Raw genomic sequence first — 6,276 nt, forward strand, 5'->3', positions numbered from 1 at the left:
TTATTTATAATTGTATGTACATAATAACTCGTTAAAAAAAAAATCTTGTGATAAATTCATATTTTCAACAATCTTGTAAACCATATAAACAATGATACGCAAATAAATATCTAGATTTAAAAAAAAGATTTTTGAACATGTACATATTCATCCTTTATTTCTATATTTATTCATCAATTTATAATTTATAATATATTTATATATAGTTGTACTTCTATACAATGAAAGGTCTAATCAATAGGAAACTGAAATCAATTGTCGTCTTGAATTGTATTGTTCTTGTAAAAATATCGTCTTGAATTGTGTTGTTCTTGTAAAAATGTTGTCTTGAATTGTGTTGTTCTTGTTAAAATGTTGTCTTGAATTGTGTTGTTCTTGTAAAAATGTTGTCTAGAATTGTGTTGTTCTTGTAAAAATGTTGTCTTGAATTAAGTGTTGTTCTTGTAAAAATATTGCCTTGAATTGTGTTGTTCTTGTAAAAATGTTGTCTTGAATTGTGTTGTTCTTGTAAAAATGTTGTCTTGAATTGTGTTGTTCTTGTAAAAATGTTGTCTTGAATTTTGTTGCTCTTGTAAAAATGTCGTCTTGAATTGTGTTGTTCTTGTAAAAATATCGTCTTGAATTGTGTTGTTCTTGTAAAAATATCGTCTTGAATTGTGTTGTTCTTGTAAAAATGTCGTCTTGAATTGTATTGTTCTTGTAAAAATGTTGCTTTGAATTGTATTGTTCTTGTAAAAATATCGTCTTGAATTGTGTTGCTCTTGTAAAAATGTTGCATTGAATTGTATTGTTCTTGTAAAAATATCGTTGAATTGTGTTGTTCTTGTTAAAATGTCGTCTTGAATTGTATTGTTCTTGTAAAAATATTGTCTTGAATTGTGTTGCTCTTGTAAAAATGTTGCCTTGAATTGTGTTGTTCTTGTAAAAATATTGTCTTGAATTGTGTTGTTCTTGTTAAAATGTCGTCTTGAATTGTATTGTTCTTGTAAAAATATTGTCTTGAATTGTGTTGTTCTTGTAAAAATATTGTCTTGAATTGTGTTGTTATTGTAAAAATGTTGTCTTGAATTGTGTTGTTCTTGTTAAAATATTGTCTTAAATTGTGTTGTTCTTGTTAAAATATTGTCTTAAATTATGTTGTTCTTGTTAAAATATTGTCTTGAATTGTGGTGTTCTTGTTAAAATGTCGTCTTGAACTGTGTTGTTCTTGTAAAAATATTGTCTTGAATTGTGTTGTTCTTGTTGAAATGTTGTCTTGAATTGTGTTGTTCTTGTAAAAATGTTGTCTTGAATTGTGTTGTTCTTGTTAAAATATTGTCTTAAATTGTGTTGTTCTTGTTAAAATATTGTCTTGAATTGTGTTGTTCTTGTTAAAATTTTGTCTTGAATTGTGTTGTTCTTGTAAAAATGTTGTCTTGAATTGTGTTGTTCTTGTTAAAATGTCGTCTTGAATTGTGTTGTTCTTGTTCATTTTTGTAAATTTATCTACGAAAATGAGTTTTAAAATTATGAAAAAAATTTAGATTAGTTTTTTTCTCGTATTAATGAAAACTCTAGGACAGGTTCAGTATTCATCTGGACATTTTCATCATAAATTGACAAAAGTTTCATTCTTTAATTTTTTTACACTAAACTCTGAAACACAATAAAAATGTTTTCCGAAAAAAAAAATAGTGCTAGAAACCCTTTAAGAAGCTGTTGTCTAGGGCGTATTCAGGAGTTTGTCCAGGGGGGGGGGCTAAGCCCACACAGCCACCCCCTAAATACGCCTTTGGCTGACGTTGTCCATTCTGATACTTATTTTGGCAAAATTGTAAAAATAAAGACAAATGTCATAGAATCATTCTTGTTCAAGCTTTTATCAAAAGAAATAAGAATTTTTCTACATCATACCCTCTGACAGTACACATCAAGAAATTTTACAAATTACGATATATTTCAACTGAAAACTTTTCTAAAATTCACAAAAAAAATTCCTTTAAAAAAGATTTAGCATTTTATTTCCGTTTCGTAGAAAACAGAGTTGGGCTCGTAATTCATGAAATCAAACTAATGTTAATAAAATTTAAATTAAAAACTTTAAATAAATATAAACCATACTTAATATTCAAGTCATAATCATAATAAACTGTTTAAAAATAACAATAAAAGTAAAAAATGCTGAAAAATGTGAAATGTTTAACAAAATTACGAGACATGACATCAATAATCTAGTTTTTATTTTAATTTTCGTATTTAGTATTTAGCTGACGTTTTTATGGAGAAAATATTTAATAAAGAATATGTATATGTTTTTGACACAAACTCACACTTTATAAGCACTTTATTTTTGTAACCTGACCTTGTAAAACTTTGACATTTTAAGCTTATTACTAGAATTAAAGTTTGAAATACCAAATTTGCATCCTGATGTCCTAGACCCGTCAACACAGATGGAGGAAAATGCAGGCTTTAATATTTCAAATTACGAAGTATGCTATGGATCAAATTATCAAAGTTTGAATTAATAAAGGTTTACATCATCAGGTGGCAAGTATATAGAAATAATAAAGGTTTACATCATCAGGTGGCAAGTATATAGAAATAATAAAGGTTTACATCATCAGGTGGCAAGTATATAGAAATGAAAGAGTTTGTGATGAGAATTCAGTTAATTTGCATGCTCTTAAAAACTTCAGAATTCACAAAAAATTACAAATTTTTCAACATTTTTGGAATTCTCGAAAAATCGTCATCTTCAATCCTGACTTTGATCACAATTTTTTTAATTAAGACAATGTTAAATTTATCCATTGAAAATGCTTTGTTCTTCTTTTGAAATGTAATTTAATTTGTACTTCTTGAAAACAACTTTTCAACAGTTTTAGTGTAATTAAGAGTAAAGAGCTCTTTATATATTCAAATACATATTTTACACATTTATTAGTTAATGCATATTTTCACGGTGTTAAATACTTCCCACATTTTCCCAATGGCGACATCCAAAGTAACAACTTCTCAAATGTTCAGTTTGCCAAACGGCAACTTCCCAAAGGTTATGGTAGGCCTCCTAAGAGGCCGCAGGCTGCAATAGGGGCCGAGCGCTGCGGTTAAGATGGGCTAGGGGCCGTGCGCTGCGGTTATGGCAGACTTGGAAAGTTGCTGCTTGGGAAATTTTACATTTGGGAAATTGCCATTTGGGAAAATACCCTTGGGAATTGCCGCATAAAAAGTTGCACTTTGGAAAATACCCTTAAGAAAATGACTCTGGGAAAGGTACCTATCAATTATACATTGCTTTCTTTTCTCTATAGATCCGTGTATAGCGATCTGAAAGTCATCCGGCTAGTGACTATATGCAGTAAAAACATTTATAAATTACATTTTTGCCAAAATTATTGAATATTTTTTTAAATTCTAATTTAAAAACATTTAAATGTCAATTATACTTTTTGGCAAAATGATTTAAATATTGTTTTAAACTCTGATTTAAAGTTTTCGTTGAGTAGCCCGTAGAGTATAGGATTACAACAAGCAGAGAGCATACCTTTAATAATTAAAAAATAAATACATATATGTATGTGGATATTGTATAAGGATAGTGAACATGGATAATGTGTATGGATATTGTATAAGGATAGTGAACATGGATAATGTATATGGATAGTGTATATGGATAGTGTATATGGATAGTGTATAGGAACAGTGCATAAGGACAGTGTATAAGGATAGTGAATATGGATAGTTTATATGGATAGTGTATATGGATAGTGTTTATGGATAGTGTATAGGAACAGTGCATAAGGATAGTGTATATGGATAGTGTATATGGATAGTGTATATGGATAGTGTATAAGGATAGTGCACATGAACAGTGCATAAGGACAGTGTATAAGGATAGTGAAAATGGATAGTTTATATGGATAGTGTATATGGATAGTGTATATGGATAGTGTATAGGAACAGTGTATAAGGATAGTGTATATGGATAGTGCATAAGGACAGTGTATAAGGATAGTGTATATGGTTAGTGTATAAGAACAGTATATAAGAACAGTGTTAACGCATCACTGGGTTATAGAGGGTGTTTTCTGTTGTTATATGGATAGTGTATATAGATAGTGCACATTGATAGTGTATAAGGATTGTGTATATGGATAGTGTAAATGGATAGCGTATATGGATAGTGTATAAGGATGGTGTGATAGTGTATATGGATAGTGTATAAGGACAGTGTATAAGGATATAGTGTATATGGATAGTGCATATGGACATTGTATATGGATAGTGTATATAGTTAGTGTATATGGATAGTGTATAAGAACAGCGCATAAGGATATAAAGGGACTGTACTAGAAATGATTTAAAGGGACTGTACTAGAAATTATTTGAAGGGACTGGACTAGAAATGATTTAAAGGGACTGTACTAGAAATTATTTAAAAGGACAGTACCAGAAATGATTTAAAGGGACTGTACTAGAAATGATTTAAAGGGACTGTACTAGAAACGGTTTAAAGGGACTGTACTAGAAATGATTTAAAGGGACTGTAACAGAAATGATTTAAAAGGACAGTACCAGAAACGATTTAAGGGACTGGACTAGAAATGATTTAAAGGGACTGTACTAGAAATGATCTAAAGGGACTGAACTAGAAATGATTTAAAGGGACTGTACTAGAAATGATTTAAAGGGACTGTACTAGAAATGATTTAAAGGGACTGTACTAGAAATGATTTAAATGGACTGTACTAGAAATGATTTAAAGAGACTGTACAAGAAATGATTTAAAGGGACTGTACAAAAAATGATTTTAAGGGACTGTACAAAAAATGATTTAAAGGGACTGTACTAGAAATGATTTAAACCTACCAATAAGATGACAAAGAGCAAAGGCTGTGAAGAACTCGTTGTCGTTTTTAAACATGACTCCAGTAAAATCCTGACAACAAATTTGTTAAAGGTACTGCAGACGTAATTTCTAGTAATTTATAGAGCATAGTAGATCTATAGTTAGATCTACTATGGGACCCTTTACCCTTTCCTTTAGCGAGGATGAATACTGTTACCTTATTATCTTCAAAATTAAAAATTTCTTAATTAAGTTAATGGAATGGCGGATTTTGATGAAGAAAAACAACGATGTTTTCCTCTTTGTTATTTAGATAAATGTTTACATGGTACCGCTGTCAATCGTACATGTCACTCTACTTTTATTAGATGTAGGGTCACTTAAAATTATGTGTAAAGCCCTGTAAGCAAGCAATTTTCTAATGATAGAAAGGCTCGAGAGGACACTAGAATGTAGAATTTCCCTAACAGGGGTTGGTTCATTTGGTGTACTGTCCCGTTTTGCCTGGTATAAACTGTATGTGTACTGTCCAATCCGCCCCTGCTTCCCCTCAATGTCCCTTTAAGATAGTGAGCTCAAAGTTTTCACTTTTATTAAACATTGTATTAGAATGAGATAGAGTGTAATAAATGTGCAGTTAATGTCAAGATATAACTTTATTTAAACTCAATTCAATCTGCCTTACTGAAAAGAATAACTTTTTTAAAAACATTTTTTTCATTATTAACAATAGTATTTTTGAAATTACTTTTATATTTAGAAAGGGTTTGTTTATGAACTGGATGGGTCAACACAATGCTTGATTAGCTTCCGCATTCTTTAGAAATTTAATGTCTTTCTCATTCATAATTCAAATTTTGTAAAGTAAACGACGGTAATAACACTTTTTTTTATTCCCCCTGTTTAAAAATACGATTCCTTTTGTGTTTGTTAAATTGTGAAGGGGGGTTTCTCAGAAAAATGTAAATTAAAAGGTTTCATTTTTAATATATTTTTATCACATCATATACAAATGATCCTCCTCTCCTTCAGATATTCCCCTGTGGCATCTTCAAGCACGTTTAGCAATAATGTATTTTTTTATTTGAAAATTGATTTTTCCGGGGAAAGGCTTTTTTCTCTTTTCTACTAATACTGTATTAAAAACATGTTCACCATTGGGAAATAAAAATACAAAATATTTAAGATATAATTGGGTAATTTACTTTTAACTACTTAGGCAGCCAAAATAAAAAATTATGGTTACATGAATATGCATGTTTTTAAAGGGAGAAACAGGCTTGACATGATAGTTAAGTAGAGAGTAAAGTAGAGTAGAGAAATTTTTCAAGATTCATTTGAGAACTTTAAAATTAGACCTTTAAAATTAGACCTTAAAAATTAGACCTTTAAAATTAGACCTTAAAAATTAGACCTTTAAAATTAGACCTTTAAAATTAGACCTT

This window comes from Eurytemora carolleeae, unplaced genomic scaffold, assembly GCF_000591075.1.
Source record: "Eurytemora carolleeae unplaced genomic scaffold, Eaff_2.0 scaffold611, whole genome shotgun sequence".
NCBI lineage: Eukaryota > Metazoa > Arthropoda > Copepoda > Calanoida > Temoridae > Eurytemora > Eurytemora carolleeae.